The 25,570-nt window shown below is 39.6% G+C and overlaps 1 protein-coding gene across 8 annotated transcripts in view; it reads left to right on the forward strand.

Moving 5' to 3' along the window:
• Positions 1–8,714: 8,714 nt before the first annotated feature.
• The window catches only part of LOC132978157 (R3H domain-containing protein 2), a 50,388-nt gene continuing 33,532 nt past the window's right edge, over positions 8,715–25,570 (forward strand). For 6 of the 8 annotated variants that reach the window (XM_061043244.1, XM_061043250.1, XM_061043248.1 and 3 more), the window contains exon 1: positions 8,783–8,933. The gene's annotated coding sequence lies outside the window, so the exon portion shown is untranslated. Of the gene's footprint in view, positions 8,737–8,782; positions 8,934–25,570 lie in introns of those variants that run through there. The other 2 variants (XM_061043246.1, XM_061043252.1) reach the window with 2 other exon arrangements.

The raw sequence follows: 25,570 nt of genomic DNA on the forward strand, positions 1-25,570 counted from the left end.
GTTGAAATGCAGTGCCCTTTTACCCAGATCCAGACTGCTCATACCCACCGAGCAATTGTACTGTAGTTGAAAATGTGTAAAACTGCTCGCGGCTATGAGGGGGGAAGTGCAGAGTGGTATTTAAGAACACGTTCCGTCATGTTACCTGCAAGGTGGCAAAATATCATGCAGTTAAAATGATGCATCGAGTGTCTTTGTGAGAGAGAAAAGACGAAGACTGACTCACTCTCTTACCATTAAATTAAATCCTACTTAGACCATAGGCTACTTGTAAAGTGTGCCACTGATTTTTAAAGAAGCCTTTTTCAGCACCGTTAATCTCCTGGACTGGACTGGTTGCTTAATGGACCACAGGTGGGACAATTCACCAACTTCTGTATATTACTGAAGTGAAAGTAAGTCCAGCAGAGTGTAGACATACTCTGTCACAATATCTGCATCAGAAAATGTAGGTATAGGTTAAGAGACGTAGATGAAAGTACAAAAGAATGAGCATCAAATTAAAGTCACAAAAACAGAAATATAAATGACAGTTAGGCAGAATGGTTAATTTCAGATTTGTATTACTATTAAAGAGTTGGATTATGCAGTTTATCACAAAAAGATGCAGCCTAAGGTAAAACTAGGCTACTTAATTCATTTGATAGTGAAGGAATGTAAAGCCCTTAACCTAAAATGATCTAGCATTGTAGCATTTTGAGGCCTTTTATCTTAAATCTGTTAAATTATTAATCCAAATATATCCGAAAATGTAAAAAACTCAACGACAGTACAATGCAGTAGGCTACATGAGTTACTGCCCTTACTTTACAGATGTCCAAATAAAGAGACCTTAATGGCTACCTACAATAATATCTGCATTGTTATTCTTGCAACACTATGATTCTTTGTGTGGTTAAAGAGGGTCAAGAAAGCTAACTTTGGAAAAAGTCAGTTGTGTAAACGCACAATGTTGTTCATATGTTGAAGGTGGTTGCTAATAAGAAATGATCGTTTTTACAAAGCTATAAACACCTAATTCTGTAGGCCCATAATGTGTTGAAAAGTGCTCTATCACAGCGTGAATTGTCCATAAAGTTTTCTATCTGTTTGTGTTGTTGTTGTATTGGCTTAAAGGGTTAAATATAAAATTGAACCACAACAAGACTTCACAAGTGCAAAGAAGTGCTTGACTGCCGACATACGGAGAATACTAGGAACTACAACAGACTAATTGACTAAAAGTCTGAAGGTATTATCCATTGGTGCCTTGAGTTAATGTGGAAAATGTAAACATATATCACAGATAAAGAAGAACATTTTGGTCACTAAACCCAAAGGCCAATAACTCATGAACATGCATCATTTATTTAAACTAAATAAATCAATAAATCAATAAATCAATAAATCAATGAATAAATCAATAAATCAATCAATCAATCAATAAATAAATCAATACATCAATAAATAAATAAATAAATCAATCAATCAATCGATCAATCGATCAATCAATCAATCAATCAATCAATCAATCAATCAATCAATCAATCAATAAATCAATCAATAAATAAATCAATAATTAAATAAATGTGACACTCATTTAAAATCATTGTTAGAGTGAGCATGCTGGAACAAACATAGAGCCTATAAAATAATGGATATGGTATATGTGGGTTAGGATTAAGGATTAAGTTTGTATATTTGTCTACATTGAACAAGTTTGCCGTATCCTGGACGTCTTCCTGTGGCTGCTTGGCACGCCGCTGACGTAAACTCTCAAGTGAGGGTGGAAAAAAAAAGTGACGCTGACATACACAGACACACAAGCCCGGAGCCGAGAAGAAGGGGGAATAGCGTTTTGTTTCTTTTTTCTTTAATTTGTGTCATTTTTATTCTTTGGCGGTTTTGCTGGTCTTAAGCTGTAACCCCCACCCCCCCTCTGTCAGGGAGTCGACTGCCTTGCTCCTCGGCACTTCTTCTTCTTCTATATAAATCATTTACGTGCATGCCGCTCTACCCTCACGCGGCGCTATTTTGACAGTCAGGGTCGCGGTGAACCAACTCAAGCTAGCAGCACCATTACAATCAACTAGCATTGGTAAGTCATACGAGGAGCACTGCTAGCTGCTTCTGCTTTTGCAAACCTGACAGTGGAGGTGGTGGACTATAACACTGCTCGTGTTACGGATAAGATACGCTCAGTTGTTATCTCGCAGGTTTGATAATAAACGCGAGGTTTGGTCGTCGTTGTTGCTCCTAATGGTTCACTGTAAAGAAAAGGCTAGCTTAGCGGGCTAACACAGCTAGGGTGCTGTAGGTGGCTAATTATACTCACCGGAGGGAAGCGAGCTAATGCCGTGAGCTAGCTATTGTTAGCTAATATTTCCAGTTCCACTGCACAGCCACGGCTCTGATCATACTGCCATCTGCTTTCTACAGGAAACTACTTGAAGGTGTTCTCCTCACGGACTGCAGACAGAAGGCCAGGTGAGCTGGAGCATTTTAAAGATGACACTTTCAGTCAATGTTTTCGGGATATTCATGAAGATGGGTAACGTGAAGCACCATCTTTTAAAAATCAGCCTGACACTAGATAGCCATGTTAACATTCACACAGACGTCAATTACCGAAAGTGGATGAATGAATGCGCCTGCTAAAGTGACTAAGAATGAAGAGGTTTCTTTTTTTTGGTTGTGTTGCAATCAATTGATAACCATGTTTGTTGTAATCACGTCGAAAAGCCCACCTCAGCTGTTGACAGCAAGGTGTTATTCAAGCACTTACTCTCGTGTGTGTGTGTGTGTGTGTGTGTGTGTGTGTGTGTGTGTGTGTGTGTGTGTGTGTGTGTGTGTGTGTGTCCACTCATGGTGAGAAAAGACAACAAAGTGTAGATGCAATTGCAAAACAAACAGGGAGTTAGAAACATTAAGCTCTAAATGAATGAATATGAGGAAGTTATGATGCTTTTTGATTGATTACATTTATTTCAGACATATCAAATAAAATCCTGAAAACCCTGAAAAGGAGTAGGAAGAAGCATAAAACTTATTTAATCCTACCCCTTTTCCACAGCTCAAGAATTAATATTTATGATGCTGATTTGGAGTGAGCTTATTTATATGTCAATCTATAACGAGTATACTTCTGTGCTCGGGTTAGTTTTTTGTGTCATTCATACACTGTTTAATGTCTTCCTAAGTTTTCTTTGACACCCTCCAAAACCAAAACCAAGGTAATAGGTGTCGTCATAGGCTGTGATGCATTGAGGAATAATTATCATATGATGTGGTCGCTGGTGTAGATTTCCCCAGTGCGTGGTTTGTCAAGCACACAGTTGGAAGAGGATTAAAAGAAGAAATAGGGTTTCCCATACATATTTGATAAATCGTCATCGTCCCTGTGTCTTGGCTTGAGCTCTACTTTTTGACACTCGGGGTGAAAATAGACGGCAAGACTGTTGTGTGTCAAACTAGGTGGGATCACAGCACAGCCTGCTGGAGCTTGGATTCAAACATCTGCTATGGGAAAGCAGCATGTGTGTGTCTGAAAACATAAATATTCACATCAACTGGCACTGGCTGGTCATGTGATGCAGAGTTTGCAAGTGACAGGCATGTACAGCCAGGACTGATGTTGGGAGAAAAGTATTTTCCTTTTGTTAGCTATTTGAGATGCCTCCACTGAGCAATAATCAACATTTCTTGTTGTAGTAATGGCATACTCTGCGTTTATTTTTTATTTTTTTTGCCAGATGTGCCCCTATTATTATTTTTATTAATATACTTTTTTTTACTTTCGGCAAATGAGTAATTTTTTTTGATAATACTAAGTTCAATTGCTGAGGTGTAAGGGCAATATCATTGAGAAAAGGCATATCCGTGGTTAGATCTGATGGAGGTGACTCATTGAATCAACAGTCTGCTGTTGCTAAGGTCGGCAATGAGAGAAAGAGTATCCTTCCTCCTTGTCAACATGTTCGCCACTCAGATCTTGCTACTTGCAAATCTTTGCATTGCATTTCTAAAGAAATTCTGAATTGATTTTGAGGGAAATCTATTAAGATTAGAATCTGTGATTGATTGTTGATGAATGTAATAATTTATGAAAGGGTTTCAAAAAGCAGCTTATAATTTTCTGCAGTTTGCAGGATGAGTGAATGTAACAGTTCTTTATTCATACACCAGTTGGACATGTGATTTAATGTGTTGGAGGTAACCTACTTGCTATAACTGTCTTCACTTCCCACGATCAAATATTTATGCAAGCCAAGATTGTGAATGCAAAAGCTGTTGAAAAACAATAGTTTTTGGATAGATGTAATGGAGAAATACATATTTTATGCAATAATTCATAATCTTTGAATTAATCTATTCATTCAGGTATCCCCATCTTCTTCCATCTCTGAATATCTGTTTGCAGCAGCATAAGCAGAAGAGTGGCTTTTTCTAGAGAGATTTGAAAAGCTATTTATAGATCTCTGCCAGAGCACCAAGCGTGGTGCTGTTGCTGCTGCTCCTATCTCTCTTCTCTTAACCACCCCTGCTTCTGTTCTCTGTCGCTCTCCATCATTATTCATTCCCTCTTCTTTTTCTTCTGTTGTGTTTTTATTTTGAGCTCCCTCTCACTTGATGTTTTCTGTGTGTTCCCTTTTCCATATGTTTCCTTCATTGCTTGCTTTGATGTAAATTATTGATCAGAGCAGAAGGGAGGCGACTGGTTGCACAGAGTAAGTCTGGTCTCAGATTGGGTAGAGCTGCCTGACAGACTTCATTGTAATTGCTGAAAAGCTTGAGGGTTTTCATTTGAAAGTTCAAAGGAAAAGAAACAAAGAATAAATCACATGTTGAAATCTGTATTTCAATCAAACCGGGGTGAGGAAGTGTATGTATTGCCAGTAAATCTGTTGGAAAACTCTTCAAAAATATTGAACTATCTATTCACTTAATACAATGGTAACTTAGTTTGTTCAAATATTTTAAACCAAAAAGGAACATTTATCTAACATTTATTTAAGAACTTGTTTCAAAGCACAACTTCTTTGCAGTGCACGTTCTAACCATTTTCTTCTGAAAGCTTAACCTTAGTTATATGCTGCGTGCAGAGACTGCAGCACCAGTTTATCTGTGATATCTTTGGCCACTGATCCTTGCTCAGCTCCTCCCCTCTCTTCCTCCTGCTCTCTAAGCCTTCTCTGTCTCCCTTGCTGTCCTGGGAAAGACTCTACCTGGCTTCACAAATGCAGAAGATACTGCTGCCGTTGGTTGGAGCCTAAGGTGGTATTAGTGCTTTCCCTTTGTCCTAGTCATGTGGTCCACCAAAGACAAGTCATTTAGAAGGACCATGCTTGCAGAGTCATTGGTTTGTTTCTTATCTGGCATATTACACAAAATTTGGGCTTTTGTCCATCCATCAACTATCTGTACCTGCAGGAACCACACATTTTGACTGTGGGTTTGAACCAGAGGGCATTGTGCTAATCCCTGAGTCTTAATGCGGCCTGTATGTGTAATGGAAACAAATTAAAGGGAAGTCCTCTGTATTTGCTAAAAAAAGAGGACATTCCAAAAGTTGGTATAAGTCTAGACTTATTTGTAAACATAAACAATTATTTTCCAAAGCTGAGGGAGAACATTGCATTCCCGTTATCACCCAGAATCAAGTCTATATTTTCACCATGTAATGTGAGTGGTAGACTGACTGTGTGGACAATATCACAGCACCTAAGGTGCTTTTACATGGATGCAGGCCTGTTTATGGCTTCAAATTGTTGTTCTCTGGAGCAGAAAAGTCTCCTTGGAAATAAAGATTGCAAGATTGATGTGCTCAACAATCTAGTATCAGTATGAGGTCCCAGTAACCAGCAGTGTTTTCAGACTTTAGTGGATCTACTGTGCAAAAGCTGAAGGTAGTTGGCTTATATTAAACAATGAGGGATAAACAGCGTTTAAATAATTGCTGTTGTTTTTTCTGGAATGCGATCTTAATGCAGATAATACATGTATTATTTTTTGTTTGAGTATTTTTGTTCACTTCAAATGGATGCACGCTTCCACATTAGATTATGGCATAAATATACATTTATATTAGGGTTATAAAGGGTTTGACACTCAAAATAATCTGGTGTAGAATAGTATGAGTGAGAATGAGAGATGGTCACGTAACCATGTGCAGTGTTGAAGATTTTTTTTACATTAACAGTTTTATTATGAACTCAAAACAGATTTTTAGAATACAAAAAAAAAAAAAAAAGTTGGTTTTGCTGTCATTTACAGTGTCTTTTTAAAGACAGAAAATCTGAAATGACCAAATCCGGAATAGACTGGCCAGACCTTGAAAATTTGGAATCAGCCAAATAAACTGCAGTAGGTGTGTCTCTAATAAATAGCAAAAAAGTACAACAGATTAGGGTGATTGCGTTAATTATTGGCTATAATGCTACAACACAAGTGATTTGCATACAAGAAAAATTGTGAACTGTGGCACATGGCACTCCCATGTTGAACTCTTGTTGGTTTGACGTAAGCCTAAACTGCAGCAAAATCCTGTTGAGTTCTTCCATCCAATTGATCAGCTTGTGGTGGCTGGTTATTCCTTATCTGCTCCAGTCTTTTATATTTAAATTTTATCGTACAGCAAATAATGTAAATTTTTGATCATTTTTGATATTTGATAATAGGCTTATTTAGTATCTAAAATTATTACCTGCCAAATCCAGAAAGATTTTCCGTTTGGCAGAGTAACTTTCACAGGGCTGTACGCCACATGGCAAGTAAATGTTCATACCCAACGGTCATGTATTAAGCACGTTTGATGTTGCTGCAGCTATTTGTCCCTGCTCCTCTGCTGTCTGCACGACGGCGCATCGCTAGGGCACACTGAGACACACCAACATACATCGTTGCACAATCGCACCTCTTTACTTGTAGTGCAACGGAACACAGTTGATCTGAGTCGGAATTCGGAAACACACTTGATCTGGTCAAACGGTTGGTTTGACTTTTCTCCATTCACTCTCACCGTGTCTGCATTCATCAACAATTAGAAACTTACAGATTGTAACATCTTCCCACAGCCTGCTGTAGATATAGTGCACCCCAAATGCACGTGCCACTTTTCACTTCCAACATGCACCGCAGGAGAAGTTAGAGTTACTAAAACATCCAATAATGAAAAGTCTGGGTTAGGGTTAGTTTCAATCTACACCAAATGTAAAATAACTTTGCTGTAATATGATAGGCTTGTGACTTAAATTAGTTAATTAATCTTGCAGTTGTTCACATCTTTAAATTGTACATTCAGCCCATGCTGTTCAACTAACAAGTACGTTTTGGCCTGCTGAATCTGACTCTTTGACTGAAAATAAGTTATTTCACTTGAGGCTCCCAGTCTAATGTGCAGGTTCTTTAAAAGGCATCCTCAGAACTCAAATAACTATAAAGGCCCTTAATGACACACAAAATATAGTTTTTCCTTATTTTGGAACCACACCATTTAGCTGTGCTTTTCCTGGGATTGTCATCTCTTGAATCTCATACTTGCATGGTGTCTCATGCATGTATGTCTGGACATTAAGCATTTCTGAAGCATTCATCCGTGTAAATGTTGTAACCCAGATGTTTTGATGCAGATCGTGCTCCCTCGTTGGGTTTTGTAACGGTTTGTCTGGTTCCCTTTTTTCTGCATAACACTTCCAATGGTTTGTTTCTTATTGTTACCGGTACATGTTATATTCACAGCCAAAATGCAACTAATTACTAATTATGATGCACTAACTCGTTCACCCAAAGTCCTAAATGAAGCCTGGTGACTTGTCAGCTAAACTCTCCCATCTAAGAGACAGACATCCCTGGACTTATGCTACCTTACCCAGAGTTCCCTGCTGACGTTTCCTTTGATGCTGAACTTTTGACTGCCTCTTTTCCACCGTGTCTTTCAGCTTCCGCTCGCATTGTGGGGGCTGCAGGGAAAAGATGCAAATATGTCCTCTTGTGGGATTAAGGTTTTTCCTGGCTAATGAGGTGGTTTTGTCTATCTCCCCCCGCTATCTTTTCTCAAAATCCCTCTGGTTTTATTTCTTATTTTTGACCATTGCAGTAGTTTTCTGTTCCACCAGCAGCTGTCAGTACTTTTAGCTCATTCAGGTTGTGTAGACACAGGCTTCATACGTCTTCATGCGTTCTGCTTTAATGGAGTGTGTTGAATGGTGACAAGAGTGAATGGCTATGTCTACTCTTATGTCCTTGTTTGCAAAATGAAGAACCATACCTTAAATTCTGCATGTGAAAAAAAACGATTTAATGTAAACATTTATATAAATATCATGCTGTTTTATCAGGTGACATACTGGCTGATCCAAGAAGCCCTTTAAACAGCTGGGCTCCCTGCGAGCCCTGGGTTCGCTGTCATCACAATTATATTGTAACACAGAAGAAGAGAGCAAACAAGATATGTGAGAGAGAGACAGAGAGAGAATCCACATGAGAGGGAGGGTTGGAGGAGAAGGGAGCGGTGCAAACTGTGCGCATGATAGCATAAGAGCAGTAGGCAGAGAAAGAGTCAGCCAGCAAGCAAGGCTTTCTGTTTCCATGTAGTGCTTGTGCTTCATTCAGAAAAAGAGAGGGGGCAGTCAAATAGGAGTTTTCTTTCTTCCCATGAAACCCAGTAATGAAGCAGAGCCGATGGTACCTGCAGACAGGGAGGCAGCAGAGCAAGCGTGAAGATGAAGAAAGTAGAATCAGCTGAAAAGAGTGCCTGAGGTACACAGCCCTGACACTCCAATACTTACATGCTGCAGGAAATTCATCTGTACCGCTCAAAGAGATAAAACTGATGTCAGCTTTGGTCCAGAGCTGCTACTGCTTCCGTCGCCACTTCTCCTGCGATAATTTGCTTTTATCTGTGAGACACCTGATCCGGCTTGGCTGGAGATCCACAGAGCTGAATTCTAAATACAGTAAGCATGTGCTGTGCATGCATGTGTGTGTGTGTGTGTGTGTGTGTGTGTCTTTGTCGGTGGGTGTTAATAATTTGTAGGTGAGATGTGGCTTGTTCATCTGCCTTTCACAACTCTGGAGATTTTTTTTTAAGTGCAGCCATTGCCAAGGCTATAATTACCTCTTATGTATGACGTTTTTGGTCTCTGAGAAGTTCCTGCTGCAATTCATTTAATTATACCTTTTGTAAAACTGTGAAAATCATACATGAAGCTTGAAGAAGGGTAATTGCATAGCCGTCATTTACAGTTTCTTCTAATAAATGTAACTCGTTTCATAAGGATGCTAAGGCTAAAAGCAACAAACCTTAATTGATTTTCTTAAGATGTAATTTAGACATGTGGCTTGCTTAAATATTGTATCTAATATGTAGTGACTTTAATTGTGTTTGTGTGTGTGTCTAGTGGTCAGTCTATGTTCATGTTTGCAACGACACGCAAAACTTGTTTAAGGAGGCAAATGCTGAGGCTATGAGGAATTCCCTTCCTCAGTGTCTCTTTGTGGGAGGAGGGAGAGAGGAGGGTGGAGGTGGCCTAATGGGGGTGGAGAGTCACCAAGAAGTGGGCGTCACTCTGCCACACTGTCATACTGAGGAGGCAGGGAGGGAGGGAAGGGTGCAGGGAAAAAGGACAACCTAGGCACTTACATAAGGCTTCATGTGGGAAGTCCTGTGGTAAGAGACCCTGAAGTTTATCCTCAATGATCCTCTTGGCTCAAAGGAGCAGTAATGGCTATTGATTACAAATGTTTGTGCAAGCATATGGGATTAGAAATATATTTTGATCTCTAAATAAAATATAGATATTCACACCTGCATACTTCAGTATGCATACCCTGTATTTGTGGAACACAATGTGCGGGGAAAAGTGAAAAAATAGAGAGGAGGTGAGAAAGAGGTAGCATAAGCGTGAGAGAAAGCACAGCAGCAGAGCCCTCTTGAATAAAAAATCTGTTGCTATAAATAGAAAGCGCTCCTCATTGCCTCAGCACTGTTTCAGGTTTAGAAGACATGGCTTTTCCCTCTCTTTTTCTGATGGTTACATTGCAACATCAGACTCACAATCCTCCTCATTGCCTCTTCTTTTTGTCTTTTTTTTCCAGTCAGCCCAGATCTGTCTTGTGCTGGAAATGGGCTGTTTATGTAATGCCTGCCTGTTTGTGTACGTGTATGCATATCTCTCAACATTATGATGAATCAAGGTGCATCAGTGTCCTAAGCGGTGCACCCTAATTCAACTAGCATGATGTTTCCTCATAAAATGACAGTGATCCCATGATTCTACCACTTTGTCAATTAGAAATGCATGCAAAAGCCAGACAACAGCAACCCCCAAATTAGATAGACATCACCCATTTGGTGTCATGTTGCCAGATCTCATGATGTTTTCTTCCTGATGTCTGCCAGTGTCCATATGTAAACCCCTTTATGGGCAAATACAAGGATAGCTATAGTGGCTGAAGCTAGCTGGTAAACCCTAACTGACATAATGTAATCCAACCTTCTGCATGTTGAAATCATATTTTTGGGCATCTTCTTCATTGCATATGATGATTACTTTTTTAGGTTTTATGTGTGACTTCTAGGTTCTACTCCCTAGGAAGTTTGTTTTTCTGCAGCCTCAGTCCTGCATACTAATTGCAAATGCGTGGGAAATAGACTGAGTACGAAATAGAGGAAGCAAAAGAGGGAGAGGAAGGGAGGAAAGAAATCAATAGAAATCCCTGGAGTAATGGAGTAAATCCCTGTAATTGCCTTAAAGTCAAAAGGTTCACACTTCTCATCCAAAAAAAAAAATATATCCTCAAACTTTTTATTTTCTAAAGATAAACAAACACAGAGGGAAAAAAAGGTGTATAAAAAACCTCCACAACATGTCAGAAATTGGCCACCTTGTTGTCCGCTCCCATTGCTCTCACAGGGGTGTCTTCATCCTTATTCATTGTGTTTAATGTTTTTGCCTCCCCAACTTCCAATATTTTTTTTTACTGGTGTTAATGCGTGTTTGTGTATGTATGATCAATGTTTTTACAGCCAAGAGAAGACGTCTACCAGTTGCCTCTCTTGAATGGTCAATAAAACGATGTTAATTCGAGCACTTAAATGACAATTAATAGGTCCATAATACCTCCTACCATCAAATACGCTGTAGTTTTAAATTTTGGTGACAAATGATTTGTTAAACATCCTATTGGTGCAGATTAACCAAATTTAACCTACCCCAGTATCTATATTCTGTAGTTCAGTTGTTTCTTCCAGCCTTTAAAGAGTTGGTAGACAACAACAATATAGAAAAAAAGTGAACTTGAAGCAATTTGAAGTAGTGCTGGGCGATATATCGTGAAGCTCGATTCGATCGATATTTAATTAATGCTTGATATGAAAAAGATAACATCTTATTTGATTTTGATTTTATTTTTTAAACTACTTCAAAGTTTTCTCGCGATATTTCGTTGCTCCGTGAGATTTCCGTGGCAGCGCTTTTGCGCGGAGACGAAAGGGCGGAGGAGACTCCACTCCTGCTGCTGAGTAGCCTAGCTCTTATAAGCGACCAACACGGAGGAGAAAGAGAAAGATGCGAGCGAGGCTGAATTACTTCCAAAAAAAGAGCACATAACGCAGGGCTCGACATTATAACTGGCCCGCTGGCCCGGATGAATGATTGACAGAGTCCGGGCCAGCTGATTGCACGTTCAGCTGGCGGCTTCACTGCTGTCCCTCCCGCGAGCGAGCTCGCTACACTTGAATTGTACGCTCGCACACAGATTTTAGCACAGGTTTTCTCTACTAAAACACACGTTTGGTAAAACTGTTTTATAACCATCAGATCCCGACAAAAGCCGGGCTAAAATCAGCATTCGAAGGAAAAAAATCACCGGAAGAGTTGAGAGTGACAGCAGGGCATGACGAAAACAGAACGGAAAAAAGTTTAAGCCACAGTGGCAGACAGCTGGAGGAGCTTGAACACGCTGCAGCTAAATTTCCCCTTAAAGTTAAAGACTAGATCCTGGTAAAGATAAAAGTTATTCACAAAGAATCTTAGACCTTAAGAGAGCTCCTAAAGTAAAGATCTAAGGATGAAGAGTTTCTCACAGAGGAGAAAGAAGGAGAGAAAGGTGATCATAACAATTGCAGCTCTACCACAGCCTCATATTAATGTCAGTCGAATTAAGTAGACTCTTACAGTTACCAGCATGGTGAATAAACATGAGCACATAAATATTAGAAAAATACACAATATTTTTTTATAATTAGAGCTCAATTAATTAAATAAAAGTTGTAATTGACTTTTGCATCAGAATGGTTCAAGAGAAAATTGGTGACTGTTATTTTTCGAATCAAAAGTAATGTTCCTGGGCCAGTGATATTTTCTTTTTATACAGTGGAGATTCAGTTTTATAGGCTACATTTATAAATTTTAATATGATAAATATCGAGTCATATCGAATATCGACATTAGGCAAAAAAATATTGTGATATCAAATTCAGGCCATATCGCCCAGCACTAATTTGAAGCAGTAGTTACATGGAGTAAGTTAACTAAGTGGTGATTTGTGTCTATGAAATCCCTTAAATGGCCTTTTTAAAAAACAAAACAAATAAATGCAAAGTCCACTGTTATCATCAAGTCTGCTTAAGCCCTGTTATAGGGGGGAAATACTGTGTGCTGCAAATACCGCCTGTCCAGCCTTCTAACAGCAGTATGTTATGAGACTGGAAACAAGACAGCCCATCTTGTTGAAGTTTCCAGAGACAAACAGAGAGAGAAGTTAGAGGCCTTTAAAGTCAAGATTGTCTTATTTTACACTACTCAGAGTACAGGATTAGAAATGAAGCAAATTATTGAAGAGTTGAGAGTACAGAAGAGGATTTACAACAAGCTATACCCAAAACAAAACAATTTTAGGAGTGGTTGTTTCCGATGTAATAAGAAGGTGATGACAATGAAGAGAATGAGAGACAGTAAAGGAAGAAAAATGCAAAGAAGGTGGGGACAGATAATTGCTTTCCTGAGGCAGGCGTAGGTATTGGGAGTGGTTGGCTTTTACAGGTAAACAGATGGCAAAGCCCAGCAAGTCGCTGACCTGCCACCGCTGTCAGGTTAGCTATGTGATCTAGTGATTCGCTACCATGTGGAGTTTCTCAAATGAACACAACCTCCTAATCTGTGCTGGAGCTACATTATTGCTTGTATATCACACACACTCTAAAAGAAAATAGGTAATCGGTTAATACAACAAACGTAACAGGGTGATGTGTGACAGAAAACAACGTAAAATGAACCTTCTTCCGCTCTGACCTTGAGCAGATCCAGGCGGCAAATCACAGATTCAGTTATAAGCTACAACAAACTCAAATCGTTTTTTGTCCTATGGGCAAATACTGTTGTTTATGTCCTGTAGGTAAGTAAAATGTTTAAATGAGAACACTTCTTGTTAAAGTTTTAATTTTGTGTATTGTCTGCAAAATGAATGTCCTTCGCCAATAACAACTTGTTTAAATAATACACTGCAATACTTGTGGTTTGTTTTAGAGATGTAGACGTTTTTTATATCGTGCTACAAGTTTTTGTCTTTTGCTACAAGACTGTCAACCTCTGTAGCACCAGTGCTGTGGCCCAAAAAGTTAATTTACAGCTCTAAGAGGGCAGATTCATTTAATTATGGGAACAATTTGAAATAAAAAAAAGGCAATTATTTTTTAACTTAAATGCAGAAAAGGAAAGTATTTTCTTTCAAAAACAGGACTATTTATGGACTTTGTCAATTCCCTTCCGTGTAAGTGTGTGTTCAAGACTAAATGTTTTCCAGACATTTAGTGTAGGAAGTTGGCCACTGCATAAGAAGCTATACAGCTGTATATATATAATCTTACTCTACTTAATTGAGCTTACAAGTCTGTCAAACAGTCTACACAGTATGCATACCATTTTGTGTCCACAGCTTCCAGAGCCAACAGCAGGCCTGTCATCATCCTCCTATTTTTCTATTTTAGCACAGCGTTGTCATGTTTGGAACGGCACAAGCATAGTGTAATGGTAATGCAAAAAGAACAGGCAATGTTTTATCGACTGTGCTAACTTGCTGTGGTTGCTGGTTTTTCAGGCCCTCAATATTGATGGGATATGTGATAGAGAGAATAGATACAGTTTAGGATGTATGTTCGGTTTTCAGACCCTGACCCTTGTGGGCTGACTTGATTTGAAGGGACTATATTTAGCTGGCAAGGTGACAAAGAAGGGAGCAATGAAGAGAAGGGAGACTGAGGATGAGTGTTGGTTGGCTGGATGTTGGCTGGATGGATGTCTGAGTGACTGGCATGTTGCCTTCCTGCTGGCTATTCTGGAGTGCACAAGCCTCATTGTAAGAGAACACACTTTCTGCTGGCCTGACAGAGACCGCCTTGCTGTGTGACTGGCTGGATGCCTGACTTCCGGGTTAGGGTGGCTTGCTGGCAGCAATAGAGCCAGCTGTCATTAAGTGCGGCTGTGGTTAAAGGAGGTGTTTGTGTGGATCACTGAGGACTTTGGTTACCATCTGGAAAGTGCATTATTTAAAATGAACCCAGGTTATAGCCAAGAGCATCTATTTAAGCACGTTAGCAAAAGTTCATCCTGATTATGGAACTGATGTTATGATAAATATGGTAGTGGTATGATAACGATGGTAGTGGTGCAACAGATACAAATCTCATGCTTTGGAGCAGATCACAGATTTTTGTCGAAAATTTGATAATTTTTTGGGTTGGCCCAAAATAGGCACTTAATAATGTGTGTGTAACTCATCTGTCTTCATTATACAAATTTCTACAATTCTAATAATACGAACAGATTAACCGAAACTCCATTAAGAAAGTAGTACCACACACTAATAAACCCACCAACACTTTCTTCTTTTTTAGTCCGCCTGATTTGAGGAGAATGGCATTTCGCTCCCATGTATGCTGAGAGTGTATTATGGATGGGAAAATATATTGAATCTGGAATCTTCAGCAGTTAACATATATATATATATATATATATATATATATATTTCTGTTAATTGCAAGTTTAATGTAATCTACAAAATCTAGTTGTTTTATTCTCTTGTATGTGCTTTGGCAATGTTGAAGAGGTAAAATATATACACCATTCATTTAGTGTGTGTGTGTGTATGTGCACTGCCTGCTGCTGCTGCTGCAGCAGCGCATGTTGAGTCAGATAAAACAAAAAATAGTATTTTTGGAGACTTTATCTTATTTAATGTAGGTTATCAGGCATATATGGCTATTCAAAGCACATGTTGGTAAGTTCTATATGGAAGGAATTCTGGGATCTTAACGGCGACGTGAACTACAGTACTCTGTATATGAAGTAGCATCTTAAAGGTCCCATATTATGCTTTTTCTGGTTTTATATGCCCTTTAGTGTGTTTTCCAAGTGTCCTGTGCATGTTTAGGCACATCTATGTGCAAAAATTCAAAGTCCGCGGAAACGCGGCTTCTCCTACGTCCTCCTGTTAGCTGTAGCATTAGCCGCATGTAACGCTCGGTTCTAGCCCCCCTCGATAAAAATGTGTCAGTCCGACGTCATTGTCAGTGTGAGATCACTGATCTAAGCCCATTGGGTCGTTGTGGCAAGCCCTGCAGCTCATATTGCACGCCCGTTAACTTCTGTAGCACGCCCACGATATGCCGTAGCCTGCGGTAGCACAGTAGTGGTAAGGTGCTAATGTTTATGCTCCCCTCGGACGGAGCCAGTGGCTGCATTCCAAATATGGTAAAAGGGGCGTGACATTTCCGAGAACCGTGCTGAGCAACAGACCAATTACGACAGAGCCGACAGGCCGACCAATCAGAGCAGACTTGGCACACGCGGGGACTCTGAACGTGGGCACTTCAGAGCCTTAGAGAGAGAGTCAGAAGCGAGCAGGTGCATGGAGCGACAGTACATGAAAACAGACACTTTTTAGAACTTTAGCTATTGTGAACATACTTTAGTAGGTACATAGATTAAATATATGAACCCCAAAAAGGGCATAATATGGGCTCTTTAACAGCTCAATTTTACAAATTATATTATGATAATTTTAGATCTTTCCATTTATCAGGGGAGCCCTGTCAGCATGATAAAAAACAATAAGCGGTTAAAAGAGTAATTAGCAGGTTTGAACGTTTTTGTAAAAGATGGATCATGTGAAGGGGTTGTTTCATCTTGCTCTTTAATTTTAAAGATGGATGTTTGAGATTCTGATTTTAGTAATAGAAAGCTTTATACTGGATGCAGCAAACCCTTTTATGTACATAGTTGGATCCACTGATCCAACCTTATAAAGCTCAACAAGCTGTTCCTCAAGTGCTATGGTCATGTATTTTTTTGAATCCTTTGAATTTCCAGTAAATAGGTCTTCCATCACAATTGACATGCCACAGCCTGTTTAGATAGATAGATACTTTATTGATCCCGAGGGAAATTCAATTCATATTAACTGTTTGTTAATAATGACCAACAATTGAGTCTGTATTTATCTACTCTCTATGGTAGTGAAGAGTGGGTAATTCACAACAGTGTCACTGTGTGGTTAACTATTGCATTTTCAGAACCTTTGATTGTCTGTCTACTAGTTTCATAATTTTTATGAAAGAGCTACTTTGTAAGGGCCATAAAAAATAATTGTCTTAAAGAATTCAAGACTGTCAATGATTCATAATCTGATTCAATTAGAACATCCAGGGAGACCGTAAAGGTTGGCTTGATTCTGCACCATACTTCGGGCCAAGTAGTTGACCTTACAAATGCTTGATCCAGAGAAAGCTGCCTAACGGGGTATTAAAATATGAATCTTAAATTATAGGCAGGGCCTGTTGGTTTAAGACCAAAAGCTTAAAGGTCCCATATTATGCTTTTTCTTGTTTTATATGCTCTTTAGTGTGTTTTGCAAGTGTCCTGTGCATGTTTAGGCACATCTATGTGAAAAAATTCAAAGTCTGCGGAAACGCGGCTTCTCCTACATCCTCCTGTTAGCTGTACCATTAGCTGCATGTAACGCTCGGTTCTAGCCCCCCTCGATAAAAATGTGTCAGTCCGACGTCATTGTCAGTGTGAGATCACTGATCTAAGCCCATTGGCTTGTTGTGGCAAGCCCGTTAACTTCTGTAGCACGCCCACGATATGCCGTAGCCTGCGGTAGCACAGTAGTGCTAAGGTGCTAATGTTTATGCTCCCCTCGGACGGAGCCAGTGGCTGCATTCCAAATATGGTAAAAGAGGCAGGACATTTCCGAGAACCGTGCTGAGCGACTGACCAATAACGACAGAGCGGATCGGCAGACCAATCAGAGCAGACTTGGCCCACGTGGGGCTCTGCAGTGTGGGCTCAACAGAGCGTAGCTGACAGACTCAGAGCGTAGAGGGAGCAAGGAGGAGCAGTACATGAAAACAGACACTTTTTTCTGACTTTAGCTATTGTGAACGTACAAAAGTAGGTACATAGATTAAATATATGAACCCCAAAAATGGCATAATATGGGCTCTTTAACATAGAGACAGAAAGAAGCTGCTCTGAGACGTAAAGAATGCACAGGAGGGACATGGCAATAGTATTCTGTGGTAGCTTGAGCATTATTTATGCTCAAGCAGTCATTGGTGGTCCCTCCCTCAGGGCTGGAGTCCCTGCTTGCCTCGTTTGTTGAGGCTTTCCACTGACCAAGTGGAATACTTGTGATCTACTGTCAGGCCAGCAGTTTATTTATAAGAATTATAAGTGCTATACATTGGCAAGACTGTGTTAATATGAAACACATCAATGGGTTTGATCAGAATATTGGGAAACTGTAACTGTAATTTAAGGAAAACTATCAGTAACAATATAAAGAGCACACCACCAAATGACAATTATAATGAATAAAATTGGACTTCTAACGTTTACATACACTGATATTTATAATCACATTTTTATGAGTTTGCTAACCAATTCAAAAATGTTGGGTGTAGGCCCAAAGTTTACTGATCTAGACTGAAGTTCAGTATAGAGTTCATTAACACATAGTGTGGCACAAGTAATAAGAGGGGGTCTGGGGGTTGTCCCCCGGCTCTCCAATATTTGTAATTTGTACGGCAGTACCCATTTTATACACTACGTGTCATAGTTACATTTTGGTCCTTTTAATTACAAGCCAAAAAAAACAATCTATGAATCAAGTTAAAGGCAGGGTTAGTAATTTTCTCCAGATACACTTTTTAAGATTTTGGTTGAAAATGTATTCAGGTCCTGACAGAAATTAATAATTCATGTGCTCTGAAAAAGGAACAAAGAAAATATGTCATCCGAAGCAGTTGTAAGCATGTAAAAACTTCAACCAATGTCTGCCACGAGGTACCAATTTAATGAACCAATCATGCCTCCCTGTCTCCCTGCTTCTCTACCCCTTATGTGCACTAGCCAACACTCAAAGCTCGTCAACGATGACAGAGTTAATACCGTGAGGTTGTTGTTGGCCGTTGTGAGTAGTAAAATAATCCAGCATTTTTTTTTTATTTTATTTTTTTTTACATGTATTATGATAAAGTTTAGTGTTTACTTACCGCTGAATGAGACATGAGATGATGTGGTTTCTACACAATGCAAGCGATGAGCTGAGGTCGTTCTGGAGCAACAGCACTCTTGCAAGTTAGTCAGGAAATTGGCTTTTGAGGGAGCACAGCGGGGAGGGGTAGGGATTAGATGGAGCACTGATGGAATGCTACTTTAAAAATCATGCTACTTAAAAAAAATTACCAACCCTGCCTTTAAAGCTTTGTAAGTCCCTTTAGTAAAATATAGTAATCCAGTGTTGAAAAAAATGAGGTGACATAAGGTTACTTTATGATGGGTTCATGGTTGGGTCAGTGAAATTACTATTAGGTGAAGATTGGGGGTGTGCTGTTGTCCGGTATCAATTCCTGCCCTGGTATTACGTTCTGTTACGACATGGCTTTCAGCCATACCGTCATCACCGGTTTAAATACACACATTTGGTTGTATTGTTGTGTTTCCATTTATTTTTCTGTATTAATGCAAACATTGCATAAATGTAATGGTAAAAAAATGGAAACTCAAGTCAAACTCAGCATTGCAAAGATATAACATCATTATCTCTGTCTTGCCCTAGCGTGCAAAATACTGGGAGGAGAAAATGCAATTAAGTTAAGTTAGTACACGCATTGCGATTTACCAAGCCTCACAAAAATTGCGGTGATTGTGACGGTGTCTGTATTTAACACCTTAGAAAGGAACGTGCTAACCCAGGAGCACAGTGTTATGCACAACAGGCTGCTGTTATTGTAGTTAGGAGGAGACATAGGCACAATAAAAGAAGGCATAAAGATTGCGTTTTTCCCCACAAGTGTTTACATGTTTCAAATGGCATGCATTAATTTTTAAAATTTGATTCAATATTTTAATCGTTACGGAAGAGAAACACGATGATTAAACTACAGGCTATTGTTGCCATATATACAGCCAAACAAAACTGAACATTCACAGCCTCTGCATTTTATAGAATTTCAACATTGACATTTATGTCGTCCTATTTCCCTCTTTTCACCAAAATTACATTTTAAACCGGGTATTTCCTTTTTCTCAGGTCGCGCGTCTCTCCCCCAGCTCGCCCCCTCCGGTGCGCTCCTCTCCATAATGCGCTCGTCACCTCCCTCTAAAGCCTGCTGCTGCTACTCTGTAGGGCGCTTGGACTGGGGTACCTCACCACTTTTTACTTTGTACCCCCGTCTTCTTCTTACCTCTTTCCAGGGCATTTATGTCCGATCAGACAGAGCGCTGGCCAGCTGTCTGGTGCGCCACAACGGCCCGAGTGTAGAGCGCCCGTGCCACAGAGGACACAGCTCGCACCTTCTGCGCAATGTATGACACTTCATTCTTAAGATTAAGGGAAGAAAAGAGAGGCCCTGTTTAATGCTGAGGTTTTCTTATAACCAAAAATTTCTTTGTAATATTCAGATTTATCTCCTATAACTTGAAAGTATTGTGCGTTTATTTGCCTCTCCCACTAATACCTATTTTGCGCTTGCAGTCATCCTGCTTTCCGTACAAACTCTGTAAACCAGTAGAACACGCAAAAGCCGAACTTAAATAGTACCGCCTCCACAAGGTTTGCACCTGTTGTCATTCACGCAAATTTTCTTAGTAGATCACCCGCAAAATGCCCACCAACCGAACGTGCACATTTTTGGAGTGAACACGGAATTTAGTACTCTTTAATTGGGAGCTTAGTAAATCTGGCCCTTAGACTGTTGCCCTGTGATTAACCAGCCCATATCAGCTAGGTTTAGCTTGTAAAGCTATCTCAGTAAATCTTGGTCATTTAATTGACCTCACCTTGGGCAAATAACCTATGTTTTCTTGTGGGTAAGGCAGTTTCTCTCAACCTCCTGATGCCTACTTCCTTATTCTGGAGTCCTGTTCTTGTGTCTCTGAGCTCAATCTGTTGAGTTCAAAGTTCATCTCTGGCAGACCTGATAGTTAGTCACTGCTCTCATCAGGACAAAGTGGAACAGAGTTTTCGGCAGTCAGACTTTGTGAGGGGAGTCATTGCCAATCTTCACATTTAAATAACTGTGTGTGCAAATGACTCACACACTGATCACTATGTAAGCCCGATTAAGTCTATGTGCTTATGTGTACATCTGCAGGCCATGTTTGGTAGAATGTGTGTATGTTTGTTGTGTCTGTGCGATTGAGCGGTTGTTATTCAGGCTATAAGTAACCCATGATGTTGCTGTGTGTCGTGTGCGTGTGTGTCCGTATCCTGTTTAAATTGTGTTTACCCAGTGATAAAAACACCGGGCCTTGTACTTGGGGAAAGGAGGGGGGTGGAGAGAGAGAAAAAGAGAGAAAAATATGGGGGTGTTGAGGGATACGGCTGCTTTTCTCTTGGTGACAGAGCCTGTTGCCATGGAGCTGGTCCTCCCATTGGTGGAAGCCTGGTCCAATCGCTTAACAGCACAGATTGTTTCATCATTGAGAAGTTTTTCCTCTCTTCCTGTCTCACTAGCTTGCTTGCTCGCTCCTCTGTCTTTCTTTCTTTTCTGTTCTCCCTCCTACCCCCCCCCCCCCCCCTTAAAGAAGCTGATAAATTACATAAGGTTTATAATGTGTGAAGGAGCCGCCACCCAATTTTATTTTGACACAGTTATTCATATTACATCAGCAGCTCAAGTTGGGCATGAAGATTCTCTTGCAAATCTCTACATTGTGTCTACGAAGACAAGATAACCCCACTATACCATTTTCAGTTATTTATGATTTTATTGTAGCTAAGAGATGTCATTTTTAAAACAAGCTTCTGAATGGAAAACCTGTGACAAGTTTCTTATATAAAAATGTAATGGTCTTGTGTATTACTGCAAACCTAAAAAATGTATTTATTGATTCATTATCTTTTTTTATTAAGAAATGCATGCATACCTACAATGCAATTTTAGAAAAAATCCTAGAGAGATAAAGAGTGGGCTAACTTTATGGTAATTTAATTGCGTTTTTTTTTTTTTTTGGGGGGGGGGGGGGAGTGGCGTGGCGTATGCAGGTTCGGTTTATTCATAGCTTTCAAGTGACATCACACACAGAGCAGCCGACCTGGTGAGCTATAAAAATTGCCACGCTGTCCGTTGAGGGAACAAAAGAATGGACTTCTCCTAATCCTGCTATAAACATTGTGTTACCTTGAGCAAAAGATTACTACCTTTCACTAACATTACCGCCCTAGAACAATGGCTGAAAGTGACAGCTGAGTCATCCTGATACTATCTTTGTGTAATGTTAACTAGCTAATGTTGGCTAATAAGCACTCACCTGTGCTTTGATGAAGAATTTCTTGTCTTTCATCTCCCAAATGGCCACAGCCACATCAAAAATACATAAAGATGTCCCTACTTATGTTGACATTCAGTTTATGGGGAAGGGTTCTCCCATTAATATAAGTGAACATCACTGAAGTTGTGGCGAGGACATTTGAAAGATTGAAATAGTGTCCAGTGTGCTTAATATCTGTTTTTCTTTTGTTGTGAGGTGATTTAAACATGCGTTGTTTTGAAGAGATGGTAAATTAACAAACCTGTGCTTCAGCTCAGTGTGTTCCATGGTTGCCGCTATTTTCATAAACCCTTGTTGCCCTTTCAAGCCTGTACGCCATTCACGTTACTGAAATGTATAATTTCGAGTAGAAAGATGTTTAAGTAAAGGGATGCATTCTATTGAAATTACTATGTCATTTTTGAAAGGTGAAATTTGATTGTGCTTTGTGATGCTGTTAACACACTCCCTAAAGGCTACCCTCTGTCAGAGACACACACAGAGGAGGAGATGCCTTTGTGCTCCTTGTATCAGATTTCATTGGCCATTGATTGGACCAAAATAGAACTGCATTAAGACGCAGGATTTCCTTGTTATTAAGTGCTTAGCTTTCACATTGCTCAAGATATGGGTTTGTATGGCCTTGATAACCTCTATGCTATTTTGTGGTGACGTTTGTGGTACACAAGGATGCCATGATGAGAAAATGTTCAGACAGGTTGATTGTTAGACTCAGATATTTGATAGAAAAGACAATCCTAGATAACAAAATATTTGGATTCTGGCAACTTCAAGGCTGGATTCTTTCTTGCATAGTAATCATTGCATTAGTTGTCATTGTGAATTAATTAAAACATCTTAATTGTCAGTGTGACAAATTTATAATTCTATTTTTATTATTGGATAATCCAAATAAAAGTTTTCCACATCAAAACATAACTCTTAATTTGGTAAAACAATGTAACTATTAGGGATTCACCGCTGAATCATTTTAACATCAGTAACGGTCGATACCAATGTATTCTGTTGACCGACATCAGCAAATAGGCAAATAATGTGGCGTGAACCGGTGTCTGTAACCAATGTTTGTTTGTTGTGCCAAATCAATTTAATACTGGCATCTAGTACACCTAACTATATTAATAATAATAATAATAATAATAATAACTTTATTTATATAGCACCTTTTAAAAACACAGGTTTACAAAGTGCTTTGACAAACAGCAAAAACAAGAACAAACTAAAGCAAACACAGAAGAACATAAACAACAGCAAGAACAAACAAATGCAAAATACTAAGAATAATTAAATACAATTCAACAGAAAAGAACCCAAAGTGCACAATACCCAACAGACATATATAACCCGACCATCATAAGAACCCAGGCAACACAAAGATTTAAAAAGATGTAAGAAACTAAAAGAGATAAAAGCAAATAAAAAGATAACAGCAATAAGAAGGTAAGAGCAGTAAAAGAAATAGAAACAAGTGGTTAAAGGATCAAAAAAAACAAAACTATAATATTAATAAAAATACAAAGTAAATATAAATATGAAACATAAATAGACTAAGTAAGATAAGAAATTACCAAGTTAAAACACAAGAGGAGATTAAGATATGAGCATAAATACGTAAACACATGTTTATTTCAAACATCGGTATGGGTATGTGCCCTGAGTTTCCCAATTGGTGCATTTCTAGTAGCTATGTAACTAACAATTGTTTTCATTGTCTGTTAATTGGCTGGTTATATATCTCCATGCATTGATGAGTTGTTGGTCTATCTGATGTTAAAAAAGAGAAAATGTCTTTCCCTGTTTGCCAATTTAAGGGTGATATCCTTGATATTTTGTTTACTCCACAACCCAACGCTGTTCAGTTTATGGTTAAAGCAAAAATAAACTTGCAAATATTCACATTTAAGGGGTTACGTTTTTCTGAAGTGGGGTTGTAAAAGGTACTTGACAATGTGAAGTGTTTTAGCCAGAGGAGATGCAGAGAGGACTGTTTGGCCGTTGTTTCAGTTTCAGTAAGTTATTGACAGAATGAGCTGCAACAGAGAGACAGTTTAAGGAGCATGAGTTCTCCTCCTTGCTGCATCCCTCATGGACTTTACAAAATATGACTTTGCACATGCAACAAATGGGATTTCAGAGGAGAATGTGCTTCTAGCTCCTTCCCCCAACTTCTAGTATCACTAGGGAATGCATCATATGAAAGATATTATTTCAATGAAGTCATTGGAATTTTAAATAATTAAGGAAGGGATTACTGTCAATTAACAATTTGTTGGTGGGAGAAAATATTGTTTAATACATTTTTAGTGTGTTTAGTTCAGAATTGGTTTTCACTTTTTGACCCATGGGAATTCCATACTTCTCTTCCTCACCCACATTCCTGTACTCTTGCCTTTATCAATAATACATGCAAGATCAGGATCGCCTTTCTGTCCACTGCCACTCGTTTTATCATGCAGAAGGGGGATGTCGGTCACTTAGCCAGCATCCCGTTCTCTCAATCACCCACTTTGTTCTTGTGTTTCGTTCTACAGTCTTATTTTCTCTCCATATACCTTCTGTATGTTCCCCCCACACGCAGCAGAGAACTATACATAGGTTATAGCAACAGAGAGAGACTTGGAGAGAGCTGCAGAAAGGTAGGTAGGTAGGTAACCAGGGAGGGAGGGAGGGAGGGAGGGAGGAAGGGAGGGAATGAGTCATAGCTCGTCCCACAGGACTGAGTGGGCCGGCTTAGTGGAGGAGGATGGCGTCAGCAGTAGGACTGACAATTTAAGAAGACACATAAAAAGAGGAAGAAAAAGGGAGAGAGACAGACAGAGAGCAAAGCCTTAGAAGTGGGTGGATGTAGAGAGATATATTGATGGGAGGGGTTGATGCAAAGGAGGTGGAAGGCAAGAAGGGGTATCCTCATAGCACAGAGAGAGAGATAGCGAGGGGGAGGCGAGAAGGACAGATAACGACGTAGATGGAAAAAGAGAAACCCTTTCTTCCGCTTCTATGACCATTCATGTCCCCACATCTATGTTTTATAGTAGTTTTATTTTCTTTTGCTGTTTCACTGAGCCTTTAAGCTGCTTTCATCGATCGTACAGCTCATAGCAGAAAGTATTGACAGTGTACTGGAGGGTCATTTAATTTGCATGTACTCATAGTTTTCCTGTGTCAAAGACGGACTGTTTTGGTGCATATATGCATGGACGGTTCCTTCAGTCCCCAGTGCTCTGCCATCCCCCTCGTCCCCCTCCCTGTGTGAGATTGTGCAACGGACGCAAAGGGGAATCCTCTCTGACACAGACAAACACTGGAACACGCACACTGCTAGTGCTCTGCAGATATATAATATGTGCAGTCACTGAGCTTGCACAAACTCTGCCATTACTACACACAAATACACACCAACCAGCCTCCACTCTGAAGACATAACCTTGCTGCCTTTTGTGAAATGGGTTCTCTCTGACGTCAAATGGGCGAGGTGCGCGGCTGAATACCGAGGAGCTGAATTGGGTCGAACAGTTAGTGTGTGAGTGTGTGCGTGTGTCACTCCCACTGCTGTCTGTGGGTTTGTACATGCTTGCTCATTCCTGTTTGCAGCATTCTGTGCTTCCATTCACCTTCATCTTTCATTCAGCCTCTGCAGAGAAAATGGAGAGGCATATCTGCTCTGTAAGATTCTCCATTATGAAACTTGAAATAATGCAATGAATGAAATAACTGATAATAGCAGCAGCTCTCCATCATTTTGCACATACAATTGT

The sequence above is a fragment of the Labrus mixtus genome, chromosome 7 (genome assembly GCF_963584025.1).
Source record: "Labrus mixtus chromosome 7, fLabMix1.1, whole genome shotgun sequence".
NCBI classification, from domain to species: Eukaryota; Metazoa; Chordata; class Actinopteri; order Labriformes; family Labridae; genus Labrus; species Labrus mixtus.